This window comes from Lepus europaeus, chromosome 12 (genome assembly GCF_033115175.1).
Source record: "Lepus europaeus isolate LE1 chromosome 12, mLepTim1.pri, whole genome shotgun sequence".
Classification (NCBI taxonomy): domain Eukaryota; kingdom Metazoa; phylum Chordata; class Mammalia; order Lagomorpha; family Leporidae; genus Lepus; species Lepus europaeus.
In genome coordinates, this window is record NC_084838.1 from 101,349,922 (window position 1) to 101,365,137 (window position 15,216).

A 15,216-nucleotide genomic window follows, 5' to 3' on the forward strand; every position below is an offset into this window, starting at 1 on the left:
GTTTATGGATTACAATGGCTTCCCCCCCACCACAATTTCCCTCCCCCTCACACCCCCCCAATCTCCCGCTCCCTCTCCTACTCCATTCACATCAAGATTCATTTTCAATTATCTTTATATACAGAAGATTGATTTAGTATATATTAAGTAAAGATTTCATCAGTTTGGACCCACACAGAAACACAAAGTGTAGAATATTGTTTCAGTACTAGTTATAGCATTACTTCACATTGGACCCTAATTTAAGGACAGACCCCACATGAGAAATAAGTACACAGTGACTCCTGTTGTTGACTTAACAATTTGACACTCTTGTTTATGGCGTCAGTAGTCTCCCTAGGCTCTAGTCATGAGTTTCCAAGGCTATGGAGGCCTTTTGAGTTTGCTCTGACTCCGATCTTATTCCGACAGGGTCATAGTCAAAGTGGAAGTTCTCTCCTCCCTTCAGAGAAAAGTACCTCCTTCTTTGATGGCCTGGTTCTTTCCACTGGGATCTCACTCGCAGAGATCTTTCATTTAGGTCGTCTTCTTCTCTTTTTTTGTTTTGCCACAGTGTCTTGGTTTTCCATGCCTAAAATACTCTCATGGGCTCTTCACCCATATCTGAATGCCTTAAGGGCTGATTCTGAGGCCAGAGTGCTGTTTAGGACATCTGCCATTCTATGAGTCTGCTGTGTATCCCGCTTCCCATGTTGGTTCCTTCTCTCACTTTTTGATTCTATCAGTTAATGTTAGCAGAAGCTAGTCTTGTTTGTGTGATCGCTTTGACTCTTAGACCTATCAGTGTGATCATTTGTGAACTAAAATTGATCACTTGGACTAGTGAGATGGCATCTGTACATGCCACCCTGATGGGATTGTATTGGAATCCCCTGGCACATTTCTAACTCCACCATTTGGGTCAAGTCCAATTGAGCATGTCCCAAATTGTACATCTCCTCCGTCTCTTATTCCCATTCTTGTATTTAACAGGAATCACTTTTCAGTTAAGCTTTAAACACCTAAGAATTATTGTGTGTTAATTACAGAGTTCAGCCAATAGTACTAGAACAAAACAGAGAAAAAAATACTAAAATGAATGAAGTATTACATTGTACATCAGCAGTCAGCACAAGAGCTGACCAAGTCACTGTTCCTCACAGTGTCCATTTCACTTCAACAGGTTTCCCCTTTGGAGCTCAGTTAGTTGTCGCCAATCAGGGAGAATATATGATATTTGTCCCTTTGGGACTGGCTTAATTCACTCAGCATGATGTTTTCCAGATTCCTCCATCTTGTTGCAAATGACTGGGTTTCATTGTTTTTGACTGCTGTATAGTATTCTATAGAGTACATGTCCCATAATTTCTTTATCCAGTCTACTATTGATAGGCATTTGGGTTGATTTCAGGTCTTAGCTATTGTAAACTGAGCTGCAATAAACATTAAGGTACGGACAGCTTTTTTGTTTGCCAATTTAATTTCCTTTGGGTAAATTCCAAGGAGTGGGATGGCTGGGTTGTATGGTAGGGTCATGTTCAGGTTTCTGAGGAATCTCCAGACTGACTTCCATAGTGGCTGAACCAGTTTGCATTCCCACCAACAGTGGGTTAGTGTCCCTTTTCCCACACATCCTCTCGAGCATCTGTTGTGGGTAGATTTCTGAATGTGTGCCATTCTCACTGGGGTGAGGTGGAACCTCATTGTGGTTTTGATTTGCATTTCCCTGATTGCTAGTGATCTTGCACATTTCTTCATGTGTCTGTTGGCCATTTGTATTTCCTCTTTTGAAAAATGTCTATTGAGGTCCTTGGCCCATCTCTTAAGTGGGTTGTTTGTTTTGATGTTGTGGAGTTTCTTGAGTTCTTTATAGATTCTGGTTATCAACCCTTTATCTGTAGCATAGTTTGCAAATATTTTTTCCCATTCTGTCGGTTGCCTCTTCACTCTCCTGACTGTTTCTTTTGAAGCACAGAAACTTCTCAATTTGATTCAATCCCAAATGTTAATTTTGGCTTTGACTGCCTGAGCCTGCTGGGTCTTTTCTAGGAAGTCTTTGCCGGTCCCAATATCTTGGAGGGTTTCTCCAAAGCTCTCTAATAATTTGATGGTTTCGGGTCATAGATTTAAGTCTTTAATCCATGTTGAGTGAATTTTTGTGTAAGGTGAAAGGTAGGGGTCTTGCTTCATGATTCTGCATGTGGAAATCCAATTTTCCCAGCACCATTTATTGAATAGACTGTCCTTACTCCAGGGATTGGTTTTGGATCCTTGATCAAATATGAGTTGGCTGTAGATGTTTGGATTGATTTCTGGTGTTTCTATTCTGTTCCATTGGTCTATCCATCTGTTTCTGTACAAGTACCATGCTGTTTTGATAACAACTGCCCTGTAGTATATCCTGAAATCTGGTATTGTGATGCCTCCGGCCTTGTTTTTACTGTACAAGATTGCTTTAGCAGTTCGAGGTTTCCTGTGCCTCCATATGAATTTCAGCATCATTTTTTCCAGATCTGAGAAGAATGTCTTCGGTATTTTGATTGGTATTGCATTGAATCTGTAAATTGCTTTTGGGAGAATAGACATTTTGATGATATTGATTCTTCCAATCCATGAGCATGGAAGATTTCTCCATCTTTTGGTATCCTCTTCTATTTCTTTCTTTAAGGTTTTGTAATTTTCATCGTAGAGATCTTTAACATCCTTGGTTAAGTTTATTCCAAGGTATTTGATTGTTTTTGTAGCTATAGTGAATGGGATTGATCTTAGAAGTTCTTCCTCAGCCATGGAATTGCCTGTGTATACAAAGGCTGTTGATTTTTGTGCATTGATTTTATATCCTGCTACTTTGCCAAAGTCTTCTATGAGTTCCAATAGTCTCTTAGTAGAGTTCTTTGGATCCCCTAAATAATTATATCATCTGCAAAGAGGAATAGTTTAAGTTCTTCCTTCCCAATTTGTATCCTTTAATTTCTTTTTCTTGCCTGATGGCTCTTGCTAAAACTTCCAGAACTATATTGAATAGCAATGGTGAGAGTGGGCATCCCTGTCTGGTACCAGATCTCAGTGGAATTGCTTCCAACTTTTCCCCATTCAATAGGATGCTTGCCGTGGGTTTTTCATAAATTGCTTTGATTGTATTGAGGAATGTTCCTTCTATACCCAGTTTGCTTAGGGTTTTCATCATGAAAGGGTGTTGTATTTTATCAAATGCTTTCTCAGCGTCTATTGAGAGAATCATATGGTTTTTCTTCTGCAGTCTGTTAATGTGCTGTATCACGTTGATTGTTTTGCGAACATTAAACCATCCCTGTATACCAGGGATAAATCCCACTTGGTCTGGGTGGATGATCTTTCTGATGTGTTGTTGTATTCTATTGGCTAGAATTTTATTGATGATTTTTGCATCTGTGTTCATCAGGGATATTGGTCTGTAATTCTCTTTCAATGCTGCATCTTTCTCTGGCTTAGGGATTAAGGTGATGCTGGCTTCATAGAAAGAATTTGGGAGGCTTCCATCTTTTTCGATTGTTCTGAATAGTTTGAGAAGAAATGAAATTAATTCTTCTTTAAATGTCTGGTAGAATTCAGCAGTGAATCCATCTGGCCCCGGGCTTTCCTTTGTTGGGAGGGCCTTTATTACTGTTTCAATTTTTGTCTCAGTTATGGGCCTATTTAGGTTTTCTATGCCTTCCTGGTTCAATTTAGTTAGATTGCATGTGTCCAGGAATCTGTCCATTTCTGATAGATTTCCCTGCTTGTTGGCATACAACTCTTTGTAATAATTTCTGATGATTCTAGATATTTCTGTGGTGTCTGTTGTTACATTTCCTTTTTCATCTCTGATTTTATTGATTTGGGTCTTTTCTCTTCTTTTTTAGTTAGTTGAGCCAATGGTGTGTCAATTTTATTTATTTTTTCAAAAAACCCACTCTTCACTTGGCTGATTTTTTGCAGTGTTTTTTTTGGATTCAATCCTGTTGATTTCTTTTCTGATTTTAATTATTTCTCTTCTCCTACTAGCTTTGGGTCTGGTTTCCTGCAGTTTTTCTAGATCCTTGAGATGCGCTGAAAGCTCATTTATTTGATGCCTTTACAATTTCTTGATGTAGGAACCTATTGATATAAACTTTCCTCTCAACATTGCTTTTGCCATATCCCATAAGTTTTGATATGTTGTGTTGTTATCCTCATTTACTTCCATAAAATTTTTGATTTCTCTTTTAGTTTCTTCTATGACCCATTGTTCATTCAGGAGCATGTTGTTCAGTCTCCATGTGTTTGCATACTTTCTAGGGATTCCTGAGTTGCTAATTTCCACCTTCATTCCGCTGTGGTCTAAGAAGCTGCATGGTATGATTCTAATTCTTTTAAATTTGCTGAGATTTGCTTTATGGCCTAGTATGTGGTCAATCCTAGAGAAGGTTCCATGCACTGCTGAGAAGAATGTAAAATCTTTAGATATAGGATTGAAAGTTCTGTAGATATCTGTTAGAACCATTTGAGCAATAGTATCAATTAAATCTGCTGTTTCTTTGTTGATCTTCTGTCCGGATGATCTGTCTATTTCTGAGAGTGGAGTATTGAAGTCTCCCAGTACTATTGTATTGGGGTCTAAGTCTCCCTTTAAGTTCCTTAACATATCTTTTAAATAAACCAGTGCCCTGTAATTAGGCACATATACATTTGTAATAGTTACATCTTCCTGTTGAATTGAACCCTTAATCATTATATAGTGCCCCTCTTTGTCTCTCTTAACAGATTTTGTGTTAAAGTTTATTTTGTCTGATATTAAGATGGCTACACCTGCTTTTTTTTGGTTTCTGTTGTTGTGGAATATCTTTTTCCAACCTTTCACTTTCAGTCTGTATGCTTCTATGTTGGAGAGTTGTGTTTCTTGTAGGCAGCAAATGGGTTTTGTTCCTTAATCCACTCATCCAGTCTTTGCCTTTTAAGTTTACATTTCAATCCAATAACATTCAATGTGACTAAGGATAGGTAGTAACTTTGCCCTGCCATTTTCCCAAAGATATTTTTAGTATATGCTTTGAGTTTTCTATGTTCTTTTACTGGTAGGTTTTCTTCCTTTACCTTCTTTCATATTGATGACGGTTTTTCTGTGTTTCTGAGTGTAACACATCTTTAAGCATCTTTTGCAGGGCTGGATGAGTGGCAACAAATTCTTTCAGTTTCTGTTTGCTGTGAAAGGTCTTTATTTCACCTTCATTCACAAATGAGAGCTTTGCAGGGTATAATATTCTGGGCTGGCAGTTTTTCTCTCTTAGTACCTGGGCTATATCTCACCATTCCCTCCTGGCCTGTAGGGTTTCTGTTGAGAAGTCTGCTGTGAGTCTAATTGGGGATCATCTAAGAGTAATCTGGCATTTCTCTCTTGCACATTTTAGAATCTTTCCTTTATATTTCACTGTGGTGAGTTTGATTACAATGTGTCGTGGTGAGGGTCTCTTTTTGGTCATGTTTACGAGGGGTTCTGTGAGCTTCCTGTACTTGGATGTCTCTGTTCTTCTCCAAACCTGGAAAGTTCTCTGCTAGTATCTCGCTAAAAAGGCCTTCTAATCCTTTCTCTCTCTCCATGCCTTCAGGAATTCCTAGAATTCGTATGTTGGTTTTTTTAATAGTATCCTGTAGATTCCCAACAATATTTTTTAGATTTCTAGTTTCCTCTTCTTTTCTTTGGTTTGACTGTATGCTTTCCTGTGCTCTGTCTTCTAAGTCTGATATTTTCTCTTCTGTTTCACTGACTCTGTTTTTAAGGCTCTCTAATGTGTTTGTCATTTGATCTATTGAGTTCTTCATTTCATTTTGATTTCTCTTCACTATCACACTTTCCTGTTCTACTAGTTTCTGAGTTTCATTTTGGTTCCTCCTTAAGATTTCATTTTCATGAGAGAGATTTTCTATCTTGTCCAATAAGGATTTCTGTAGTTCAAGAATTTGCTTTTGAAAACTTCTAAATGTTTTTATCATAAATTTTTTGAAATCCGTATCTTGCATTTCTTCTATCTCATCATCTTCATAATCTTGGCCTGGGGTGTTTTGTTCATTTGGGGGCATCATAATGTGTTAGTTGATCTTGTTCCCATGGTTTCTGTGTTTATTGCTTGGCATTTTGGAGGAATTCTTTGAATTATTTCCTTAAAGTGTTTTTTTTTTTCTTGTTATACTATGACTGTGTTAAGTGGGCTGTCTGCTATTGGAGTAGCCTTGGTGGCCTGAGATGTGTGAGGGCAGAGTGCTCTGCTTAGTTCTTCAGGGTTAGATGTGGTAGATCTCTCTCTCTCTTTATTTATTTATTTATTTATTTATTTATTTTCAGGAGGGAAGTAATACCACACAGCTGAGCAGAATTGATGATAGTTAGTTTCCAATTTCTGGCTTCTGTGGGTATAGGAATCGTCTGCCTTTTTTTTTTCCCCACAGATCACTCAAAGTATCTGTGCTGCGCTCAGTGTGGGTTCGGTTTCTCCTTCAGTTTCCCACCGGGTTGCTAAGGTTACCGAATTGTAGCATCTCTGGAGAGTAGTCACGTGACCTCCATGAGCACTCTCACCCCACCGTCTCTCTATATTTTTTTCCACCACCTCAGTTCATTAGTTCTACCCTTTTATTAAATCCTAACCTCCTGGTATTTCACCTCCCCCTCCCCACAAGAGTCAGGATTTTCTGTTTGACTTAGTTTGAGCTCAGCTCTGAGTTCACACACATGGCCCTGTTGTGCACAGCTCTGATGTCACGCACAGCCCTGAGGGCGTGCACCTTTTACGTATATCGAGAATGGCGCCTGCTCTTTGTCTCTTGCCTGCCTTTGCTAGGTGGGCTGAGAGAGAAAGTCCTCCAGAGTGGTCCCCACCCCACCCCATTTCTTTTTCTTCTCTCCTGAAGTTAGTTTAGTGAGCTCTCCCTGCGCAGTTTTCAGCCCCGTTCCCTCTCTGCCGCTTCTTCAGCCAACGTCTCGGATTACTGAGCTCACCTCCAGTGTGGATGTGAAGACTCAGAGCCAGAGCCATGAGCGTCCTTGCTCTTGCCACAGGTCATCTGTGTCTCCTCCACTAGATCCAGAGGAGTTTCCTCTGCATTTTTCCCCTGGGCCTTTCCCTGTATTTACTGTAATTCCTCTTATATCAACCTATCTTTCCCGGATTATCAATGTGCGACTTCACTATTTGCCATCTTTGCTCCACCCCCCCAAAAGTCAAAATAATACTTTTTGACACCTGAGAACTGAAGGAAATTTGGGTTTGAGTTATGTGAAGAGAATTTTATGGGAACACAGCCCTGCTCCTTCCATGCTGCATTTGCATTGTGGTTGCCAAGTGGAGGAATTTGACAGACTGTGGCTCACAATGCCTAAAATATTTGTTATCTGGACCTTCACAGGAAGAGTTTGACTTAGGAGTCAGAGCTCATTGCATCATCTCTGTGAAAGTTCTTAAGTGCCAAGGAGTTGTCTGAAGTTTGGTTAAAAGTCAGGCAAACTGGCTCCATGTTCAGGTTTTCTTAGCTGTACGGCCTTGAACAGTCTGCTTAACTCTGCTATACCTCAGTTTTGACATCTATAAAATTATTTTAATGATAATACTGTTATAATAAGAATGTGAAGATTAATTAGTGCCTGGCTGACTCAGTAAATGACAGCTTGCTAAAATCGATAATAACCAACATTTCTGGTTTTTTTAATATTTTTTATTTATTTGAGAGTTACAGAGAGAGAGAGGGAGGTATTCCACCCAGTGGTTCACTCTCAAGATGGCCACAATGGCCAGAGCTTGGCTACTCTGAAGCCAGGAGCCAGGAGCTTTTTCTGGGTCTCCCACATGGGTGCAGTAGCCCAAGGGCTTGGGCCATCTTGCACTGCTTTCCCAAGCCATGGCAGAGAGCTGGATCAAAAGTGGAGCAGCCAGGTCTTGTACCAGGACCCATATGGGATGTTGGGTCTTAGGAGTTCCAGAATGTGTGGAAAGAGAGAAAGGATTAGAAGGCCTTTTAGGTGCAGTAATAAGAGGAAACTTCCCTCATTTGGAGAAAGAAAGGGACATCCAAGTAGAGGAAGCACATAAAGTTCCTAATAGACATGACCAGAAAAGATCTTCATCTGACACATTGTAATCAACTCTCAACCGTAAAACATAAAGAGAAGATTCTAAAATGTGCACAAGAGAAATGCCAGATTCCTTTCAGAGGATCTCCAATTAGACACACAGCTGACTTCTCATCAGAAACCCTACTGGCTAGGAAAGAATGATGAGATGCGTTCCAAGTCTTAAGAGAGAAAAACTGCCAGCCCAGGATATTATATCCTGCAAAGCTCTCATTTATGAATGATGGTGAAATAAAAACTTCCCATAACAAACAGAAATTGAGAGACTTTGTCGCCAGCCATCCACCTGCAGAAGATGATTAATGATGTGCTACACAGAGAAACACAGAAAGATGGTCACCACTACGAAAGAAGGTAAAGGAAGAAAATCTCCCAGGAGAAGTCAAAGGAAATCCAAAGTAAAAAATAGGAATATTTTCAGAAAAATGGCAGCACAGAGTCGTTACTTATCAATAGTCACCTTGAATGTAAATGGCCTCAACTCTCCAGTTAAAAGATACAGACAGACTGTATGGATTAAAAAACAAAAACCCATCCATTTGCTGCCTTCGAGAAACACATCTCACCAACAAAGATGCATGCAGCCTGAAAGTGAAAGGATGGAAAAAGGTATTCCATGCTAACAGAAACCAAAAACCTGATGTAGCCATCCTAGTATAGGACAGAATAGACTTTAACACAAAAACTGTTAGAAGACTCAAAGAAGGGCACTATGTAATGATTAAGGGATCAATTCAACAGGAAGATGTAACTATTATAAATGTATATGCACCTAATTACAAGGCACCTGGCTATTTAAAAGAAATGTTAATGGATCTAAAGGGAGACGTAGATTCCAATACAGTAGTAATGAGGGACTTTAATATCTCACTTTGACCAAGGGACAGATCAACCAGACAGAAAATCATCAAGGAAACAGCAGAGTTAATTGACACTATGGACCAAATGGACTTAACAGATATCTACAGAACCTTCCACCCTACAGCCTCCAACTACACAGTGATCTTGCAGTATTTTTTTTTTTGACAGGCAGAGTGGATAGTGAGAGAGAGAGACAGAGAGAAAAGTCTTCCTTTTTGCCATTGGTTCACCCTCCAATGGCCACTGTGGCCGGCGCATCGTGCTGATCTGAAGCCAGGAGCCAGGTGCTTCTTCTGGTCTCCCATGCGGGTGCATGGCCCAAGGACTTGGGCCATCCTCCACTGCCGCAGAGAGCTGGCCTGTAAGAGGGGCAACTGGGATAGAATCCGGCACCCCATCCAGGACTAGAACCCGGTATGCTGGCGCCACAAGGCAGAGGATTAGCCTGTTAAGCCATGGTGCCGGCCTCTTGTAGTATTGACTTTACAGTTGGTTTAGAATGTATCCTGATGTTAGATAACATTTGCTTTTCTTTTCTTTTTTTCTTTCTTTTTTTTTTTTTAGCTTTACCAATAATTCTCAGATTGCGGGACTCCTGGCTCAACTGGAGAAGATAAACAGTGAATCAGCATAATCAGATACTGCCAGATATGTCACATCAAAGATTCCTCATCTTGCTCAAAGTCAAGGTAAACTTGAGTCTCTCCTTTGCTTTTTGGAGTGCTTTCCTAAAGTTATTTAAAGGTAGATGCTAGGAATGTTCAAACTTGGTAAATCTGTAATTTTCTATAAAAATTGAACTTTATTAAATTGGTTCAACAAGTAGAAAACTGAAGAACTTTGGAAGAGACTGATCCTCAATACATTATTTTTTTCCCAAGATTTATTTATTTGAAAGTCAGTTACACAGAAAGAGGAGAGGCAGAGAGAGAGAGAGAGATCTTCTATCCACAGGTTCACTCCCCAATTGGCCGCAACAGTCGGAGCTGAGCCTATCCAAAGCCAGGAGTTCTTCCAGGTCTCCCACATGGGTGCAGGGGCCCAAAGGCTTGGGCCATTTTCTTCTGCTTTCCCAGGCCATAGCAGAGAGCTTTATTGGGATGGGAGCAGCCAGGACTCAAACTGGCACCCATATGGGATGCCAGCACTACAGGCAGAGGCTTTACCTGCTGCACCACAGTGCCAGCCCCAATACATTATTTTTGATTATTACAATTTTACTGATGTATTTTCTCACTGCCCCATTTTTAGAAAGTTCTGAATTCCAGTGTCACTTGTGGTTGTAGAGTGTGTTGCCGTCCAGATGGGGAGAGTAGAGGTAGATGTACTGAACAGGCTGCAGGGACGTAGCAAGTGGGCAGGACAGCCAGAGGCTGACTGCTTGGAGAATGGACTAGAATCTGAATGTTCGGCTTGCAAAGGGTCAGCTTTCTTGTGGTCTAGCAGATTTTCCCAGTTGTTGGCAGAGCTGGGGAATTTGCAACACCCTTAGCTAGAGACTTTCCTAGCCCATCAAGTAACCCCAGGGTGACTCTCCATAGAATGTTGACAGAAAGGTGTCAAGTAGCATGGAATGTTGGATATTAGCATGCCCCCACCTTGAAAATTCACCTCTGCCCTCAGTGCATGGTTCCTTAGGGAAGTTACTGAATCTCTAGGATTTAGCTACACCATCTCTGGAAGGGAGGTAACAGATATCATGGGACTGTGATGAAATTTACATGAACATCATGAAAAATGAGTATTAAAAATGTTCAGTAGATGTCACTTGTAATTATTTCTGTATTATGAAGCTAGTAATATTAACTTTTTTTAAAAAAAGATTTATTTATTTATTTGAAATTCAGAGGTACAGAGAGAGAGAGATTGCAGAAGCAGAGAGAGAGAGGTCTTCCATCTGATGGTTCACTCCCCAGATGGCTGCCATGGCCGGAGCTGTGCCAATCCATAGTCAGGAGCCAGGAGCTTCTTCTGGGTCTCCCACACAGGTGCAGGGGCCCAAGTCCTTGGGCAACCTTCTACTGCTTTCCCAGGATATAGCAGAGAGCTGGATTGGAAGGGGAGCAGCTGGGACTAGAACCAGCACCTCTATGGGATGCCGGAGCTTCAGGCTGGGGCATTAACCCAGTGGGTCACAGCACCAGCCCCTAGTAATATTAACTTGATATCAAACCTTGACAAGGGTGCAAGAGAAATGAAGATCATTGCTAAAGAAAATGAATACAAATACAAATGATTTAACGTAAGGAAGTATATTAGTGTAACATTATTTGGACAAGTTGAATAAAATCCATGTAATTATCTCAGTGGATATTAACAATAAAAGACTTTGTTAACATTCCAAAACTTGTGCTTGATTTCTGTGTATGTGTGTATGTGTGTGTTTCTCTCGCAATAAGGGAAAAATCAGCAACTAGCTTAATATTTACTGGCAACACTTTAATGGCATTTCTGTTAAAATTAAGGCCCAGACAATTCTCAATTTTTTTAAAAAGATTTCTTTATTTGTAAGATTTATAGAGAAAGAGAGGAAGACACAGAGAGAAAGAGAGAGAGAGATAGAGAGAGAGAGAATTGGTGCCCATATGGGATGCTGACACTGCAGGTGCCATAGTTCAGGCAGGGGACCCAATTCACAATAGTTAAAAAAGTTATTTATTTGAAAGACAGAGTGATACACAGAGAGGAACCAACCAAAAAGGGAAAGAGATCTTCCTGTCTGCTGGTTCACTCCCCATTTGCCGCAATGGCTGGAGCTGCGCGGATCCAAAGCCAGGAGCTGGGAGCTTCTTTCAGGTCTCCCATGTGGGTGCAGGGGCCCAAGCACTTGGGCCATCTTCTGCTTTCTCAGGCCACAGTAAAGAGCTGGATTGGAAGTGGAACACCCAGGACTTGAACTGGCACCCATATGGGATGCCAGCACTGCAGGTGGCAGCTTTACCAGCTATGCCATCATGCCATGATGACTCAGGTGATTGGGTCCCTGCCACCTGTGTGGAACATGTGGATTGAATTCCCAATTTTGACCCTGGCTCAGCCCCTGTCATTGCAGGCATTTGTGGAATGAATCAGTAAATGGGAGCTCAGTCAGTCTCTGTCTTTGCCTCTGATAATTAGATAAAGAGTTAGAGATGTATTTGAAATTAAAAAAACTAGCATAAGAATGTTTGGAGCCAGTGCTGTGGCATAGTGATGCCAGCATCCCATATGGATGCTGGTTTGAGTCCCTGCTGCTCCACTTTCTTTCTTTCTTTTAAAGATTTATTTATTTATTTGAAAGTCACAGTTACATACAGACATTAAGAGAGGCAGAGAGAGAGAGAGCGAGAGAGAGCAAGAGAGAGGTCTTCCATAAACTGGTTCACTCCCCAGTTGGCCACAATGGTTGGAGCTGCACTGATCCAAAGGCAGGAGTCAGGAGCTTCCTTTGGGTCTCCCATGTGTGGGCAGGAGCTTTCCTAGGCATAGCAGGGAGCTGGACCGGAAGTGGAGCAGCCAGGACATGAACTGGTGCCCATATGGGATGCCAGCACTGCAGGCAGCAGCTTTACCTGCTATGCCATAACATCGGCCACTGCTCCACTTGTGACCCAGCTCCCTGCTAAGCACTTGGGAAAACAGCAGAAGATGGCCCAAGTCCTTGGGTCCCTGCACTGACATGGGAGACCTGGAAGAAGCTCTAGCTCCTGGCTTTGACCTGGGCTAGACCCAGCAATTGCAGCCATTTGGGAGTGAACCACTGGATACCCACCCCTTTTAACTTGACCTTTTTTTTTTAAGATTCATGTATTTTATTTGAAAGTGTTATAGGCAGAAAGACAGAGAAAGAGAAAGAGAGAAAGACAGAGAAAGTGAGAGAAATAAAGGGAGAAAGAGGGGTCTCTCATCCTCCCATCTGCTGGTTCACTCCCCAGATGGTGCGACAGCCAGAGCTGTGCCAATCCAAAGCAGGAGTTTCCTCTGAGTCTCCCACACTGGTGTAGGGGCCCAAGGACTTGGTCCATCTTCTGCTGCTTTCCCAGGCCATAGCAGAGACCTGGACAGGAAGTGAAACAGCCAGGTCTAGAACTGTGCCTGAATGGGATGCCAGCACTGTAGTTGGTGGCTTAAACACTATGCCACAGTGCCAGCCCCTAACTCTGCCTTTCAAACAAACAAAATCTTTTTTTTTAAAGAAAGATGCTGATAGTATTTATTGCAGTATTATTTGTAAGATCAAAGATCAAGAGACAGTCTAAGTATCCATTGAGAATGGTTAGATAAATTTTAATATAGTCAAACTAGACCTTGATAGCCATATTATGCAAGTGTTATCAATAATAAATTAAATATGGTGGGTCTGGTAACAGCCAGGCTCACCCACAACCAATTTAATCATCATTGTTAATACTTTCCAGGTGACTCCAAAATTGAAAGCCACTGCTCTAAAGCAGAGAATGCCAAGCTTATTAAGTGAAGGGCCAGATAGCATTTGTGTTGGGTTTTGTGGGCCATATAGCCTTTGTCACATTTACTGCACTCTACCCTGTAGCACAGAAACAGCCATAGATGACCATAAATGGACAGGTATGGCTGTGTTGCTATAGACTTTATTAATGGACACTGAAAAAAATATCATGTGGAACATAATGGTTCATTGGTGGAAGTATATGAATTGTCCTGGAGGCCTACATGTAATATATTGAATAAAAAGCAAGTCCCTTTGGTTCATGTAACTCTGTATGTATAGTCTTGTTTTTGTACAGAATCAGTAATTATATGTGATGTTTGCAGGAACATGCCGTGCCCACACACATAAAGGAAAGCTACCTTACACCTTGTTGGCAATATTGTTGCCTCTCCTTTCCTACATGTGTAACTCTGAGTTTCAAATAAATGAATAAATAAATCTTAAAAAAAAGGACTTGAGGCGGCAAGATGGCGGAATAGGCAGGGAGCACACTTAGTCCGGGGGGAGAGAAAGTTTAATATAAGTGGAGATACTGCAGGGTCAAGGAAGAGTAGGGGATGAAACAGCAGAGGAAACTCTTCCGGAACTAGTGATTCACAGTGGACCTGCGTGGAGAGCGTGGGAGCCCAAGTTCGGGACACCAGTGGCAGACTCAACGAACCAGCACTGGAACGCGAGGTGAGCCGAACCTCCATAGCTGGAGACACCAGCAGGCAAGTGGAAAGAGGAGGCTAGAGGGAACGAGGCTTGAAACTCCGTGGGGAAAAGTTCACCAGGCTAACTAGAAGAGAGAGAAAAAAAATAAAAAAAGTGACTGATACGGACACAAGTTTCTCTCTCTCCGCTCACCTCTCAAAGGCGAGCAAGACAGAGCAGGCGCCATTTTGGACATACATCATAAGCAGGGCGACCTCAGGTCTGCACCAGCCCTGAGCCTAGCAGAAAAACCTGACTCTGTGGGGAGGGGTGAAATAACAGGAGATTAGCATCAACTTGGCAACCCAGTGGGAGACTGCAGGAGAATTGGAGCCCACACTGAGGGCAGCAGAGATTCCCTGTGTGGTCCTTGGGAAAGAGCTTCCGATCTTTGGCTCCTGTGGGTATATCATTTGCCTGCTAACTACCTCCAATTACGTTCAGCTGTGCGGAATTACTTCCCTTTTAAATCAAAAAAAGAAAGAGAGATTTACCACACCTAACCTGGGAGTGTCATCCTTGACACACCCTCAACCCTGAGGAACCAAACACAGCTCTCAGTCCACACTCATCTCAAGCCTCTAAGGCTCCACTGAAAGCAGACAGTCCACTTAATATAGAGCCATAGTGTAACAAGAAAAAACACCACAGTGAAGAAACCAAATATCTCCAACATGCCAAACAACAAACGCAAAAACCAAGCTAACAAGAACAAGGAAGACACTATGACGCCCCCAAATGAAAAAGACACCCCAATTCAAGATTATGAAGATGATGAGATCAAAGAAATGCAAGAAGCGGATCTCAAAAAATTGATAAGAACATTAAGAAGTTCTCAAAAACAAATTCTTGAACTACAGAAATCCTTCATGGACAAGATAGAAAATCTCTCTCGTGAAAATGAAATATTAAGGAGGAATCAAAATGAAATGAAACAACTAGTGGAACAAGAAACTCTGATAGTGACTAGAAATCATAATGAAATGAAGAGTTCAATAGATCAAATGACAAACACATTAGAGAGCTTTAAAAACAGAATGGGCGAAGCAGAAGAGAGAATATCAGACTTAGAAGACAGAGAACAGGAAAGGAAACAGGCAAACCAAAGAAA

The 15,216-nt window shown here is 41.4% G+C and overlaps 1 long non-coding RNA gene across 4 annotated transcripts in view; it reads left to right on the top strand.

The window, feature by feature from the left end:
- Nucleotides 1-15,216, top strand: part of LOC133772061 (uncharacterized) — a 190,058-nt gene that overhangs the window by 126,698 nt on the left and 48,144 nt on the right. For 3 of the 4 annotated variants that reach the window (XR_009867684.1, XR_009867687.1, XR_009867685.1), the window contains exon 8: nt 9,524-9,648. This is a non-coding gene — a long non-coding RNA (uncharacterized LOC133772061). Of the gene's footprint in view, nt 1-9,523; nt 9,649-13,356; nt 14,286-15,216 lie in introns of those variants that run through there. The other variant, XR_009867686.1, reaches the window with a different exon arrangement.